A 17,626-nucleotide genomic window follows, 5' to 3' on the forward strand; every position below is an offset into this window, starting at 1 on the left:
GAACTTCCCAAACCTAGAGAAAAATATCAATATCCAAGTACAAGAAGGTTATAGAGCACCAAGTAGATTTAACCCAAACAAGACTACCACAAGGCATTTAATAAGCAAACTCCCAAAAGTGAAAGATAAAGAAAGGATCCTAAAAGCAGCCAGAGAAAAGAAACAAATAACATACTATGGAGCTCCAATACATCGGGCGGTAGACTTTTCAGTGGAAACCTTAGAGATTGGGAAAGAGAGTCATGACATATTGAAAGTGCTGAAGGAAAAAAACTTTTACTCTACGATAGTATATCTAACAAAAAGGAGAAATGAAGACATTCCCAAACAATAGCAGAGGAATTTCATCAACATCAGGTTTGTCCTACAAGAAATGCTAAAAGGAGTACTTCAATCAGAAAGAAAAGGACATTAACGTGCAATAAGACATCATCTGAAGGTACAAAACTCATGGGCAATAGAAAGTATACAGAAAAACACAGAATATTATATTACTGTAATTGTGGTGTATAAACTACCCTTTCTTAAATAGAAACACTGAAAGTGAACCCATTCAAAATATTAACTACAACAACTTTTCAAGACATAGTCAGTACAATAAGATAGAAACAGAAACAACAAAAAGTGTAAAAGCAGGCCAGGCATGGTGGCGCACGCCCTGTAATCCCAGCGCTTTGGGAGGCCAAGGTGGGTGGATCACCTGAGGTCAGAAGTACGAGACCAGCCTAGCCAACATAGCGAAACCCAATCTCCAATCTCTACAAAAATACAAAAATTAGCCAGACATGGTGGCACATGCCTGTAATCCCAGCTACTTGGAAGGCTGAGCCATAAGAATTGCTTGAATCTGGGAGATGGAGGTTGCAGTAAGCCAAGATTGCACCATTGCACTCTAGCCTGGGCAACAGAGTGAGACTATGTCTCAAAAAAAAAAAAAAGTGTACATATATATGTATGTGTGTGTATATGGTACACAAAAAACAAAAAGCAAGAAATTAAATTATAGCACCAGAGAAAATCACCTTCACTAAAAGGAGGACAGGAAGGAAGGAAAAGAAGACCAGAAAATAAATAACAAAATGGAAGGAGTAAGTCCTTACATATCAACAATAACATTGGCTGTAAATGGACTAAACTCCCCAATTAAAAGACTTAGAGTGGCTGAATGGATAAAACAAAAAGACTCAAGGATTTGCTGCCTCCAAGAAGCAAACTTCACCCATAAAGACACACATAGACTGAAAATATCCCATGCCAATGGATACAAAAAAAGAGCAAGAGTAGCTATACTTATATTAGAACAAATAGACTTCAAGAAAAAAACTACAAGAAGATACAAAGAAAGTCATTATATAATAATAAAAGAGTCAACTCAGCAAGAGGATATAACAGTTGTAAATATATATGCACTCAACACTGGAGCATCCAGATACATAAAGCAAATATTATTAGAGCTAATGAAAGACTTAGACTCCAATACAATAATAGCTGGAGACTTTAACACCCCACTTTCAGCACTGGAAAGATATTCCAGACAGAAATTCATCAAGGAAACATCAGACTTAATCCGCAGTATAGACCAAATGGACCTAGTAGATATTTACAGAACATTTCATCCAACAGCTACACAATACACATTCTTTTCCTCAGCATATGGATTATTCTCAGGGATAGATCATATGTTCGGTCACAAAGCAAGTCTTCAAACATTCAAAAAACTGAAATAATATCAAGCATCTTCTCTGGCCACAGTGGAATAAAACTAGAAATCAATAAACGAGGAATTTTGGAAACTATACAAACACATGGAGATTAAACAATATGCTCCTGAATGACGAGTCAATGAAAACATTAAGAAAAACAACTGAAAAATTTCTTGAAACAAATGATCATGGAAACATAACATACCAAAACCTATGGGATACAGCAAAAGAGGTACTAAGAGGGAAGTTTATAGCTATAAGCTTCTATATCAGAAAAGAGAAACACTTCACATAAACAGCCTGATGATGCATCTAAAGAACTAGAAAAGTAAAAGCAAACCAAACCCAAAATTAGTAGAAGAAAAGAAATAATAAAGATCACAGCAGAGATAAATGAATTAGATTGAAATTTACTGACATGGAAAGGGGAAAATAGCAACCAGTAAAAGTAAATACAATCCCATTTTTAAAAATTTACATATGTAGGATGGAATATTCACAGGAAGGTTGTAGAAGAAAATATGCAGAATTGAACTGTTAACAAGGGAAGACATACTTATAATAAATACATTATTTGTTGCTTATCTGCAATTCAAATTTAATGGAGCATCTTGTCTTTTTTTTTTTTAATCCAGCCCCAAATTTCACATCCCCGTCACACAAGATTGTTATGCAAGCCTAGATTGGTAGCTTCAGACAGCTGTGGGTGCTTTGCTTTGACACCAAACCTAAGCTTCTTTTTTTTTTTTTTTTTTTTTTTTTTTTTTGAGATGGAGTCTCGCTCTGTCAGCCAGGCTGGAGTGCAGTGGCGTGATCTCAGCTCACCGCAACCTTCGCCTCCCAGGTTCAAGCAATTCTCCTGCCTCGGCCTCCCAAACTGCTGGGATTACAGGCGTGAGCCACTGTGGCCAGCCCATATTCAGCTTTGAATGATTCCTAAAGGGCAGAAAGGAGGGTCATTAAAATTAGATAACTGCCACCAACAAAGCGCTAGACAAGCTGATAGATAACCATCTTCTTCAGCTCTTTTAAATCAAAATTGACAATGTAGATTGTTTAATGGCCACAAACTTTTCCCATGCCAGTGGCACACCAATTTGCAACAGCCCTCCCATGCAAAGGCAGAGTTTCTATTCACTCACTTGAGCCTGAGCTGGATTTGTGGCCAATAAAAGTGGCAAAAGTGACACGGTTTAAGTTTCTGAGCCTAAACCTCAGGCAGCCCCTGCAGCTTCAGCCTTCCTTCCATTTCCCATTTTTGCCTTACCCAGCATTTACAAGGTCCAGCATGCAAGAAATGTTTACTTAGCCCAATTAAATTGAAGTAGTAGCCTTATTATCTTTACATTTTTCTCCCCAAATTCTAAAAACCTTGATATCTTTTCTTTAACGAACTATCATACCTGTTCAAAATTATAATCTCTTACTTTAAAAGTTACCAAAAATGGGTCGGGCATGGTGGCTCATGCCTGTAATCCCAGCAGTTTGGGAGGCCAAGGCGGGCAGATCATGAGGTCAGGAGTTCAAGACCAGCCTGGCCAATATGGTGAAACCCCATCTCTACTAAAAAATAATAATAATAATACAAAAATTAGCCAGGTGTGGTGGTGCTCGCCTGTAGTCCCAGCTACTCAGGAGGCTGAGGCAGAAGAATTACTTGAACCTGGGAGGCAGAGGTTGCAGTGAGCTGAGATCATGCCACTGCACTCCAGCCTGGGTGACAGAGCGAGACTCCATCTAAAAAAAAAATTAAAGTTAAAAAAAAAAAGTTAACAAAAATGGAGGCAAAGTGCTAAGCATTTATATTTAATAGAGCTCAGGAATTTGTTTATTTATTTATTTATTTATTTTGAAACAAGGTCTCGCTCTGTCACCAAGGCTGGAGTGCAGAGGTGTGAACACGGGTCATGGCAGCTTCAGCTTCCTGGGCTCATATGATCCCCCCACCTCAGCCTCCCAAGTAGCTGGTACTACAGGCACTCACCACCATGCCTGGCTAATTTTTCTTTAATTTTTTGTAGAGATGAGGGGTCTCTCCATGTTGCCCAGTCTGGTCTAGAACTCCTATGCTCAAATGATCCTCTCGCCTCAGCCTCCCAAAGTGCTGGGATACAGGCATGAGCCACCATGCCCTGCCAGAAATTCTTATTAAAAAAAAAAAAAAAAAAGCATGAAGAATAAGCAATCTGAAGCATTGTAGTTTTCTATGGCATTAGTACACTTAGGCCAGCATGATTGTATCTACAGGGAGAAAAAGGACATATTGCACATGCATTCGTATCAAATTTCTCTAAAGTATTTTACAAAGTTGTATAGCATGTGAAAATCAAAAACCACAAAAGGAGAAAATGATTACTGCAAATAATGCAACTCATCATCAAGATAAGCAGAGATTAGAAGACAAACACTCTTATTTGGGCTGTAAACGCTATCTAAATGACACAGAGTAAGAATTTGTAAGTATTTATAGTCTTAAAGTCCCATCTAGAACAACACAGGACCCAGGAAACCAAGTCACTGCTGTATCAAGCTCAGGACAGAAATGGAAATGGTTCTGTGACTACGATCACAGGACCAAGTTCACAGTCAGGACCACCAGGAAAGCAAATGTATTTCAGGAAGACATTATTCAGCGATATCCGGATACTTCCCTTCTTTTTCCCCTTGTTGAGAATGAGCATTTAATATCAGGTCTGGTTCAAGAAGGAGGAGAACTGGATATTTGTCATCATTCCCTTAACAGAGGGCCAAGTTTTCAGTATAACTTCTTCTGGAATAGTAATATAATCCAAGAGTTTAAAGGATTTGTGGTCCATAAGGAATTGGGTTCTTTTTTTGACTCTGGCAAGACACTGTCTGAGGGTGTCAGTGGTGACTTTGCATCCCATTGAGGGAAACAAGAAAAGGGCAGAATTGGTTCTGTCTCTACACAGATACTCCTTCTCTGTGAAGTTCCGAATGTGTGCATGTGTGTCTGCTGCACTCAGAAGGTTCTCCTATGATGCTGCTGGACCTAGCAACAACCTCACCTCTACTGTGAAGGAGCACATTGCTCCATATTCCACCTCCCCGCCTTCAACTAGTACTAGAAACTGCTTCCAAAAAGTTGCAAAGTTGCATGTGTCTCCTTCATTCCAGAAGCATTCTTATTTTTCTTTTTTTGTTTTTTATTTGTTTGTTTTTTTGTTTGTTTTGAGACAGAGTCTCACTCTGTCGCCCAGGCTGGAGTGCAGTGGCGTCATCTCAGCTCACTGCAACCTCCACCTCCTAGGAGGTTCAAGCAATTCTCCTGCCTCAGCCTCCCAGGTAGCTGGGATTACAGGGGGCTGCCACTATGCCGGGCTAATTTTTCTATGTTTAGTAGAGAAGGGGTTTCACCATGTCGGCCAGGCTGGTCTCGAACTCCTGACTTCAGGTGATCCGCCCGCCTTGGTCTCCCAAAGTGCTGGCATTACAAGCATGAGCCACCACTCCCAGCCAGCATTATTATTTTTCTGATTATAAAAGCAAAATGGACCAGCAAAAAGCAAAAAGTAACGAGAGTGAAACTCCATCTCAAAAAAAAAAAAAAAAAAAAAGCAAAATGCCCCCACGTGGTAGATCATGCCTGTAATGCCAACAGTTTACGAGGCTAAGGCAGGAGGATTGCTTGAGGCCAGGAGTTCAAGACCAGAGCAACAGTTCAGCCCGGGCAACATAGCAAGACTCCCATCTCTGCAAAAAAAAAAAAAAAAAATAGCTGGAATGGTGGTACGCACCTGTAGTCCTAGCTACTCAGGAGGATGAGGCAGGAGGATTTCAGGAGCCCAAGAGTTTGAGGCTGCAGTGAGCTATAATCATGGCACTGCACACCAGCCTGGACAACAAAGCAAGACTCTGTCTCTAAAAGAATAAATAAATAAGTACACCTTGGTTGTAGAGAACTGGGGAAATTCAAAAGGGTACACGGGAAAGGGAGAAAGAGTGGTCTCCCACCACAGAGGGAGAGAGAGAGAAAGTGAATCACTGGTAATTCTACCTCTTCCAGATAACAACTGTCATTATTCTAGTGTATTTCCTTCTAGAAGCTCTCTTTTCAGTATTTCTTTGCCCACTTCTCATCGGTTCCCTGTCTTGCACTTTTAATGTCATGTTTTTAATAGAATTGATAGTTAAATATGTAAATGCTTTAATTGGGAAAAATTTTATTTTGTGATGTTAAATGAAATGTATAGGAGGCCATTGGTTTGGACTGAGCTCCTGCACTAGACCTAACAGACCAAACCAAAATCGAGTCACTCATGCTAAAGTTCCATACCACCAAGCTGAAACTAAGTTGTTTATCCTTCCTTCCAAGAAATTAGGACAGTGAAAGATAATAGCCAAATCCCCAAACAAGCCAATTTTAGTGGGCATGATAAGGATGTTTCTTCTGCTTTAACTTTACAAGGAAAGTCACTTTATTTTTTGGGTTTTTTGTTTGTTTGTTTTTGAAACAGAGTCTCTGTCACTCAGGCTGGAGTGCAGTGGCATGGTCTTGGTTCACTACAGCCTCTGCCTCCTGGGTTCAAGCAATTCTCCTGCTTCAGCCTCCCGAGTAGCTGGGATTAAAGGCACGGGAGGTCTTGCCGAGGCTGGTGTATTTATATATATATTGCATATGTCAATAAATGTTGTTGTTGTTTTTTCCATAGGCTTTTTGGGGAACAGGTGGTATTTGGTTACACGAGTAAGTTCTTTCTTTTTCTTTTCTTTTTTTTTTTTTTTTTTTGAGACAGAGAGTTTCACTCTTGTTGCCCACGCTGGAGTGCAACGGCGCAATCTCGGCTCACCACAATCTCCACCTCCCAGGTTCAAGCGATTCTCCTCCCTCAGCCTCCCGAGGAGCTGGGATTACAGGCATGTGCCACCATGCCCGGCTAATTTTGTATTTTTAGTAGAGACGGAGTTTCTCCATATTGGTCAGGCTGGTCTCAAACTCCCAACATCAGGTGATCTGCCTGCCTCAGCCTCCCAAAGTGCTGGGATTACAGATGTGAGCCATCGCGCCCAGCTGAGTAAGTTCTTTAGTGGTGATTTGTGAGGTTTTGGTGCACCCATCACACAAGCAGTATACACTGAACCCGACTTTTATCCCTCACCCCCAGTCAATATATGTTCTACATACATTGTGACTTAAACCCACAGACATATATAATACTGTCTTGTTTTCTAACTGTGTGATATGGGTACATATGTTGAATCTCCTAAGACTGTAAGCACTAAATCTTTGTACTTCCTTCCTTTGTATCCCAGGGCACTGAGCATTGCTAACTCCTGGTAGGTACTCAGAAAATACTATTCAGGTACCTGAAAAAGTAAGAAATATTAAAGGAAATAAAGAGATAGTTAAAACACTTGGCCAAGTTGGTCTTTTAAAAAAACTCAATATAATCTGGTGCCTAGAAAATATTTACTGGCCCAAGATTACAGTTTAAAGGCTGTAGAAGCCTGTACATCTGTCTCCTTTAATCCTAATTATTATCAGAAACAGGCCATTATCAACAAAGAAGCACAAAGGTTAGTCACCAGTGTGTTGTTTTAACACTTGCCATAAAATATCTCTGAGAGTTCATCCAGGGAAATGCTGAAAAAGCAGTTTACTAACTCTACCATCCACCCTTCCCCCAGGTAATCTTGTCTGAATCAAAGTGTGAGCAGGTTTGTTTAACCTGAGAACTTGGGGAGGAAAAAGAACAGGTAAATTTTAAATTTTATGAGAAATGCGTACCTTCAAAATGAATGTGCATGCTATCTCTATATTGAGACATCTTCTGATTTAATGGAATATATTCTTAGGAAAAAGTACCCACTTATTTAATCTGTTATATGTAAGTTAAAATATATTGGTTTTAACCTAGAAATTGAGACTGAATTCTTATCCCATTTGGCCCTATTTGATACAGAATGATCTACAAAATAAAATATTCAGTAAAATAAGCAAAGAACAGAATATATGCATGGTATTGTAATTCTACCATTCATGCTTTTGAAATGAGAGAGGGAATTTTATACACACACACCTTGAATATTTTACTACATTCATGTATTATCTTCAGATATGTTGTTTTTTATTTTTTATTGTAAAACTAAAACACAGATCCAGAAAAATCCCATAACTCTAATTAACGTCTTAGTGAATTATTGCCAGGTAAACACTCTTGTAACTATCTACCAGGCTGAGAAATAAAACTGCCAGCCACCCAGAAGCCTCTCTCCATGTGCCACATCTCAATCACTGTCTTGTCCATCCCTCAAAAAGTAACCATGATCTTGACTTTTATAGAAATAATTTCCTTCCACTATTCAGACTTTTATACCTTCCTTGCATTTCTTTATGATTATATCAACCAAGTGTACACTCCTCGCTTCTGGAGTTAGTCTTGACTATTTTTTTTTTTAAATTGGGGCCAGGCGCAGTGGTTCACGCCTGTAATCCCAGCACTTTGGGAAGCCGACGCAGGTGGATCACGAGTTCAGGAGTTCAAGACCAGCCTGGCCAAGATGGTGAAACCATGTCTTTGCTAAGAACTGCAAAAATTAGCCAGGCGCAGTGGCAAGCGCCTGTAATCCGGGCTACCCGGGAGGCTGAGGCAGGAGAATTGCTTGAACCCCAGCAGCAGAGGTTGCAATGAGCCGAGATAGCGCCACTGCACTCCAGCCTGGGCAATAGAGTGAGACTCCATCTAAAAAAAAAAAAAAAAAAAAAAATTGGTCTTTTCTGTTTCTTTTAATGTCCGGGTTCCCTCCATCCTTACACTTTTTCTATTGAATAACCCAAGCCATTTGGCCTATAGAGATTCTCTCCAGTATGGATTTTGCTGATTGCACATTTGGGGAATAGTGCAATACGTTCCTCCTACCTCTCTTCCTGCAAGTTGACAACTGAATCCAGAGGCTTCATCAGACAAGTTCAGTCTGTTTGGCAGGATCTAGTGGGTGATCTGTTCTTTCATCAGATGGCACTTTATGTCTGGTTTCTGTTCCTTATCATTATCAACAACATTTGATGCTTAGTACCTAGATTCATTAATTTATAGGTGGCTTATAATAGGAAATTCTAATACTGTTATTTAATTTTCATTAGCTGAAATAATTTTTTTTTTTTTTTTTTGAGTCGGAGTCTCGCTCTGTCACCCAGGCTGGAGTGCAGTGGCGCGATCTCGGATCACTGCAAGCTCCGCCTCCCGGGTTCACACCATTCTCCTGCCTCAGTCTCCCGAGTAACTGGGACTACAGGAGCCTGCCACCACGCCCAGCTAATTTTTTTGTATTTTTAGTAGAGACAGGGGTTTCACCATGTTAGCCAGGATGGTCTCGATCTCCTGACCTTGTGATCCACCCACCTCAGCCTCCCAAAGTGCTGGGATTACAGGCGTGAGCCACCGTACCTGGCCAAACATTATTAGCCTCCCCGTTGGGGAATCAAACCCCGGTCTCCCGCGTGACAGGCAGGGATACTCACCACCATACTAACGAGGACCGCCTTCTTTTTTTTTTTTTTTTTTTTTTTTTTTTGAGATGGAATCTCACTCTGTCACCCAGGCTGGAGTGCAGTGGTGCAATCTCGGCTCACTGCAACCTCTGCCTCCCGGGTTCAAGCGATTCTCCTGCCTCAGCCTCCCGGGTAGCTGGGACTACAGGTGCATGCCACTATGCCCAGCTAATTTTTTGTTTTGTTTTGTTTTTGTATTTTTTTTTAAGTAGAGACGGGGTTTCACCGTGTTAGCCAGAATGATCTCAATCTCCTGACCTTGTGATCTGCCCACCCCGGCCTCCCAAAGTGCTGAGATTACAGGCGTGAGCCACCATGCCTGGCCCAGCTGAGATAATTTTATAAAGAGAAACGTTTACTCATCTATTAATTGGTTTTTGCTGTTGTTGTTTTGTTTTTTGTTTTTTTGAGATGAAGTCTCACTCTGTTGCCCAGGCTGGAGTGCAATGGCACAATTTTGGCTCACTGCAACCTCCGCCTCCCAGGTTCAAGCGATTCTCCTGCCTCAGCCTCCTGGGTAGCTGGGACTACAGGTGCATGCCACCATGCTCAGCTTATTTTTTGTATTTTTAGTAGAGACAGGGTTTCAGTGTGTTAGCCAGGATGGTCTCAATCTCCTGACCTCGTGATCTACCCACCTCAGCCTCCCAAAGTGCTGAGATTACAGGTGTGAGCCACCGTGCCCAGCCTAGCTGAAATAATTTTATAAAGAGAAACTTTTACTCATCCATTCTTTGGTTTTTGCTGTTGTTGTTTTTGTTGTTGTTGTTTTTGTTTTTTTGAGACGAAGTCTCACTCCGTTGCCCAGGCTGGAGTGCAATGGCACAATCTCGGCTCACTGCAACCTCCGCCTCCCGGGTTCAAGCGATTCTCTTGCCTCAGCCTCCCGAGGAGCTGGGATCACAGGTGCGCACCATCATGCCTGGCTAATTTTTAGTATCTTTACTACAGATGGGATTTCACCATGTTGGTCAGGCTGGTCTTGAACTCCTGACCTCATGATCTGCCCGCCCAAAGTGCTGAGATTACAGGCATAAGCTGCGCCCAGCCTATTTCCCCAGGTTTTTTGTTTGTTTGTTTGTTTGTTTGAGACGGAGTCTTGCTCTGTCTCCCAGGCTGGAGTGCAGTGGCACGATCTCAGCTCACTGCAAGCTCTGCCTCCCAGGTTCACGCCATTCTCCTGCCTCAGCCTCCCGAGTAGCTGGGATTACAGGCGCCCACCACCACGCCCGGCTAATATTTTTGTATTTTTAGTAGAGACGGGGTTTCACCGTGTTAGCTAGGATGGTCTCATTCTCCTGACCTCGTGATCCACCCGCCTCGGCCTCCCAAAGTGCTGGGATTACAGGCGTGAGCCACCACGCTATTTCCCCAGTTTTTAAGATAACATATGGTTCTCTGTCATCCTTAGAAGAACAACTTGTTTGTCTGTTTGTTTGTTTGTTTTTAGAGATGGAGTCTGCTATATTGCCCAGGCGGGAGTGTAATGGCTATTTACAGGCACCATCATAGCACACTACAGCCCCAAACCCCTGGGCTCAAAGAATCCTCCTTCCTCAACCTCCTGAATAGCTGGGACTATAGGCGCTGGCCACCGTGCCCAGCTGTTTGTTTTAAATATTATTGTAAACTCATAGATTAAAGCATATCTGAAGGGTTTCGGACTGTGAGAGTCAGTTTCCAAGACAGTCCCCAGTGACCCCTGTCTTATAATAGTCACAGTTATAGAGTTCCCTCCCACATTGCACAAGCATTGGTCTGTATAACCAGTAAAATATAGCAGAAATGATGGCATGTCACTTCTGAGATTAGGTGCGCACTCGCTGGACAACTCCCACTTTCTCTGTATACCCACTCTGCGGGGAACCATGTTATAAACAGCCATGTGAAGAAGCACACATCATAAGGAACCAAAGTCTCCTGCCAAAAGCTACATAAGTGAGTTTGAAAGCAGATCTTTCAGACCCAGATTCAGATTAATGTATCCCCAGCTGGCAGCCTAACTACAGTGTCATTAGAGACCTTGAGACAGAACCACCAGTTAAGCTGCTCCTAGGTTCCTGATTCTCAGAAACTGTGTAATACAATAAACGTGTTGTTGGCTTTAAGCAAAGCCCTGTGGTAATTTGTTATACAGCAATAGATAACTAATTGACAGTCTGTTGCAATTCTCATTGTTATTGAAATGTGATTTGTCCCATCTCTGGTCAGTGGGAGCCTTTTCAAATTGTCTTCTGAGGCTGGGCGAGGTGGCTGGCCCTGGAGGCCCAGTGGCACTGAGGTCTCAGGAATACAACCTGATGGTGCCTCTTGCCATCCCGAATGGCAGAGCAACTCCCCTCAAGGGAGCATGGAGAGAGTCACTGTGGCAAGGACTTCTCAGAGGTCAAAGAATATGGCGCCATGACATTGACACAGTCAAGAGCTCAGTTCTCAGCAATAAAGGACAAGCGAGGTCAACAGGTCACCAGCCTTAGGGTCTTACCAGAAGACCTGGCCTGGTTCTGGATGCCAGTGACAAAGAGGGCTACCCCAGGACCCAGAGAGGTGGAGAAGTGGGTGGGGCTGAGCACAAGGGTCTGAGCTGGGGTTGGATGCAGGCTGGGAGTGAACAGATTCCGAAATGGGGGCAAGATGGTGCCCCATGGAGAATCTGGGGAGGTGGCCCTGCCTGGACTTCCCTCCAGTTTCCTTGCAATCTATTCAAATTCTGGTAGTCTCTGTGTCACCAGGTTAGGGGAGGAGCTGTGTAAGGGAGACAAAGGGACCTGGAGAGAGGAGGGCCCCACTAGGCCAACATGGATAAGAAGAGCAGGAGGCAGCCGCTGGGCGGCAGGATACCCTGGAAGGCGGCCGGGTCAGCACTGGTAAGTGCAGGCAGTGAGGAAAGCACACCTGTTGGGTGTCTAAGCCACGGCTCAGGTAAGCTCCCATGGTCAGGTCTGGGGTCTCCTGCTGCCCAGCCCTGGCCCACCCTTACCTTGCAAAGCCAGAGCCTCCAGGCTCTCAGATTCCACTCCAGGGTGCAGGAGGAGCTGGCCACCTGTTGGCCCCTTTGAGTCTCTCCTGTTCTCAGTCCACCTGACACCCCATTGCTTCCTTCTGCTGTGTCCCAAATAGATGATAATAACATTCAGCCTGTGATAGTTGGTGATTGTAGTTTATAGGCACTTTTTGGTTGGTTGCAGGGGTTGGGGAGCAGAGAAGTAACATATGTGTGTAGACTAGCACTTCCATTCAGCAGAGGAACATGGTACCTCTTACTCATAGTAAACAAACATATGCTCTGTGATCCAGCAATGCCATTCCTGGATCTAGAGTCCAAATAAATTCTCACACTAGATCTATGAAGAGATAGTAGGAGGAAGTTCATCATAGTTTGTAGTACAGGGAATTGGAGGTAATATTAATTTCTATCACTGGAGGTGTAAATAGGTACAATGAATGAATTCACACCGTGGAGTGTATACATTATGTAGCAATTCAAAATAATAGATCTATACCACAGCAATATATATAGATCCTAAAATCCTTAATGTTTAGTGAAAAAAGTAAAAAGCAGATTAAGATCCATAACATATGAACATATTTATACAAATTGTACAATACCTGCTAAAAAAACAAAGCTACAGATTTTACAAAACCACATACACGAAGAGGATGCACATTAACCACATTAGAATGGTTGCTGTGGGATTAAGAAGGAATGACAATAGAGAATAAAGATAAAGAGGATTATATAAACAAATGAACAAAAAGATACACAAACAAGAAGATAAATTGCAAAGATCAAGAAGATAAATTGCAAAGATCAATGAACATGAAGTGCCCTAAACTCAGAAGTAGTTAACTCACTTGTCCACATCTGAGTTCCTACTTCAAATATTTTTCCTTAAAACTTAACTTTTTGGAATATCTCTAACTGCAAAGTGAAAATTATCTTCCCTGTCCTATTAGCATCTTCTCTGTTTATTTTCCATTTTCTGACTTCCTTTTTCAGCAGTGTTTTCAATCTTATAACATTTTATTCATCTGACTCATTCATTCATTTATTCAATAAGTGCTTAAGTGCTTACTCAAATATTAAGTGTACATAAAGTATTATTCTGGGGACTAAGAGGATATGAAGGAAATGTCTTATGATCCCTATTTCCGGGAACCTACAATGTAACGGTGGATGCAAAGCATTAACCCAGGAAACATTTCAAAATCGCCCGAGACAGCATTGATTCCATGTCTAAAAAAAGTGGATGGGCCAAGCTCAGTGGCTCACAACTGTAATCCCAGCACTTTGGGAGGCTGAGGCGGGTGGATCACCTGAGGTCAGGAGTTCGAGACCAGACTGCCCAACATGGTGAAACCTCGTCTCTACTAAAAATAGAAACATTAGGCAGGCATGGTGGCGGGTGCCTGTAATCCCAGCTACTCAAGAGGCTGAGACAAGAGAATCACTTGAACCTGGGAGGTGAGGTTGCAGTGAGCCGAGATTGCACCACTGCACTCCAGCTTGGGCGACAGAGTGAGACTCTGCCTCAAAAAAAAAAAAAAAAAAAAAAAAGAGAAAGAAAAAAGAAAGAAAAGGGAGGGAACATGTTGCAAAAAGTAGAGACAGGTTTTCACCATGTTGGCCAGGCTGGTCTCGAACTCCTGACCTCAGATGATCCATCTGCCTTGCAAAGTGCTGGGATTACAGGCGTGAGCCACCTCTCCTGAGGTCAGGAGTTTGAGACCAGCCTGGCCAACATGGTGAAACTCCATCTCTACTAAAAATACCAAAAAAATTAGCCGGGTGTGGTGCTGCGCACCTATAGTCCCAGCTATTCGGGAGGCTGAAGCAGGAGAATCACTTGAACCCACAAGGTGGAGTTTGCAGTGAGCCAAGATTGTGCCACTGCATTCCAGCCTGAGCAACAGAGTGAGACTCCATCTCAAATAAATAAATAAACAAATCAAGATCTGAATTTGAGAACTGACTTTAGGATTCATGCAACCTTTAGCATATTCCTAACCTTCTTGAATGTCAGTATCCAACCCTGCCAAGCAGGAACAACAATTCCCATTTCACCAAACAACACCTTCACCTCATGTGGGGCTCATGTGTTGCAGAATATTTTGTCATAAAATGTTCTATTTTTACCTTTCATTTCTGAGCCTCACATTAAAAGACGGATTATCACTTACACACTTTCTTAAAATTCCAGAGGTTTATAAGTAATATTAGCAGGATCTCTGTGTTCCCTCAGCCTTGTTTGTCTTCCCAACTATGCTCATTTCTAAAAACTTCAATGCGCTTTTGAATTGCGAGTAAGTACTCTTCTGCAGACCAAGGGTATGAAAAAAAGGGGAAGGACAAATTAATGGGTATACATAACTTGGAGGCACTAAAAAGTCATCAAAGGATTATTATTTTTTCTTTAAATGGTTGTTATGAATAGCAATTATTATACTACACCATCAGTTCTTCATAAATGCATCTCAAAGAAAAAAAAAAACTCACCCAGGACAGAGGAATGGCAGATTTATTGTATTTAGATAAATTTCTGTCTAGCCTCCTGTGAACAGGAGCTTGAGATGACATTGTAAATACATGGCTTCTTTTAGGACATACCGTGGCGTTCCATGCCACCAATAGGGTGAAGTGGATTGTGCATTTCCTGCCAAGCAACCAATGAGAGTCAAAACTGGGTCTACATTACTGTGCTGTAAAAAGAACTTAAGAGCTAGTTGTCAGTTGTGTTTATTATGCTATAAACTTTTAAACATCACTTTCCTGATCGCCCTTAGATTGCTAGTTTAGAAGTAGATTGATGATTCAGAGTTCTTATCATCCTTCCTGAGATATTCACCGTGAATTGCCAAGTTAATTTTAAGAAATCAATGTGTGGCAGGTGCGGTGGCTCACGCCTGTATTCCCAGCACTTTGGGGCACTTTGGGAGGCCAATGCAGGCAAATCACTTGAGGCCAGAAGTTCAAGACTATCCTGGCCAACATGGTGAAACCCCGTCTCAACTAAAAATACAAAAATTAGCTGGGCATAGTGGTATGTGCCTTTAATCCCAACTACTCAGGAGGCTGAGACATAAGAATCGCTTGAACCCGGAAGGCGGAGGTTGCAGTGAGCTGAGATCACGCCACTGCACTCCAGCCTGTGCAATAGAGCAAGATTCTGTCCCAAAAAAAAAAAAAAAGAAGAAGAAAAAGAAAAAAATCAATGGATCTTTCTTTCCCTACCTCAACTCCCCTCATCAAAGAAAACAAATTTTAACTATTTTAGTGTTGTGAAACTATTCTAAGTAATTCAGCTAGTTCCTCTCTCTACACCCACATACCACTTTTGTCTGTAAAATACAACAAGTGTTCTGGGTCAGTTTCCAATGTTCTATGCAGTGCCTAAAATGGTGGGCACTAGAAGGAGAAACTGAGTGATATGACTGACTAGAAGCCCCTAGCATTCATCCCTTCCACAAAGAGAGACAAAACAACAAATAAACAACTACATTTTAAGAAAAATAATCAAAGGAGCATGCTGGAATATGTCAAAACAGCAAGAGAAACCTTGGAGAGCATAGAAGCTCATGATATCCACATAGAGAATGGAAGGATGCACTGGACCCCACCACCCCATTCTCCAGCCAGGATCAGCCAGGAATCAGGAGGAACTTCTCCCTAAAGCAAAAAGGGAGGCAAAAGGGTCCCAGTAGCTCTCACCAATATCTTGGATACCTACAGTTTTCCTTGTTGGGATCCCCTACAGCCCTCACAGGCCCAGCTGAGGGAGCTGCCTAGAGGCCACATAGCGGCACTCCCCCAGAAAAGGAGCCAACACTGTGCCCCACCCCCTGTGGCCTGCACAGCTACCGCACTACGCCATCTTGAAACTAGAAATACTGCTGGAGTGTGTCTTGCTCCAGAGTTGAGTAGCCATGGCTCCTTTTCATCCTTGAGTCTAAGGAGCCACTGAATCACCTCAGCCTGGTGGCCTGACATCCCAGAGCCAAGCTGTGAGCAACTGCTATACCCTTCCTCATGGGGCCATGCAGTGACAGAACTGTTCCATTATCCCTCTGCCTACCCTCTGGACTGAGCTGAATCTGTATAGTCCCTCCTGAAGAAATGGTACTTTGGCAGAACAGCTCCATCTTCTGAATTCCAGAACCTGAGCTGCTGGGGAAGGGGACGTGCCTCAAAGACATAGATCCTGGTGCTGTTTACCTACATCCAACCCTGCACAGAACACAAACCTACCAAGATCCAGGTGACACAATAGGTTCATGAGACCCTGAGTCTAGGACCCCACAGCCACCCTAAGCACCTTGCACCTAGAACAGAGCGCCACAGCAGCTGCTTGTAAACAATGGCAGACCTAATACCAAGAGGGATCCCCTTAGCTAAATCTCCCTATTGTGGGGAAAATGAGAATAGGAGAATCCCAAAAGTCCTTGCCACCAAGGACATTAACTACCTATAGTGATGATAGTGATTACCCTACAAAAACTTCTGCAGCCTAGTCTTCAGAGGCACCCACAGTTGTTAGTGACATTGAATGCAGCTGAAAATCTGCATGGAGACTATACCACTGCACCTACCCATAAACAGAGTCACCACACCCTTCCCAACTGACACACTGAGACCCAATTGCAGGTGAAACTCTTCCTCTACAAAAGCCACTCTGGAAAGCTGGGAAGAAGTAACTCTTCCACCAGATGCACAGACATCGATTCAGGAACACAAGAAACATAAAAAAGCAAGGAAATGTGACACTACCAAGGGAACATAATAACTCTCTAGTTACAGATCCCAATGAAATGGAAATCAATAAATTGCTACAAAAGGAACTCAAAGTAATGGTCTTGAGGAAAATCAATGTAATAAAAGGAAATACAGATAGACAATTCAATGAAATCTGGAAAACAATTCATGGGTATGAACGAGAAATTCAGCAAAGAGATATCATTAAAAAAAAAACCTCAGAAATCCTGCAACTGAAGAATTCAATGAATGAAATAAAAATACAATACAGAGCTCCAATAGCAGACCTAATCAAGGAGAAGAAAGAATCTCTGAATTTGAAGATGGGTTGTTTAAAATTACTGGGCGCAGTGGTTCACACCTGTAACACCAGCACTTTGGGAGACCAAGGTGAGAGGATTGCTTGAGCCCAGGAGTTCAAGATCAGCCTGGGCAATATAATGAGACCTCATCTCTAAAAAATAAATAAATAAAATAAAATTATCCAGTTAGAGAATCAAAAAAGAAATAAGAGAAAAAGAGAGTGAAGAAAGGCTACTTATAGGACTTATAGGACACTATTATTAAGTGAACAAATATTCAAATTTTGTGTATTCCAGAGGGAGAAAATATGGGAAAAGCCATAGAAAACCAATTTAAAGAATTAATAGCTGAACACTT

This window comes from Gorilla gorilla, chromosome 13 (genome assembly GCF_029281585.2).
Source record: "Gorilla gorilla gorilla isolate KB3781 chromosome 13, NHGRI_mGorGor1-v2.1_pri, whole genome shotgun sequence".
NCBI lineage: Eukaryota > Metazoa > Chordata > Mammalia > Primates > Hominidae > Gorilla > Gorilla gorilla.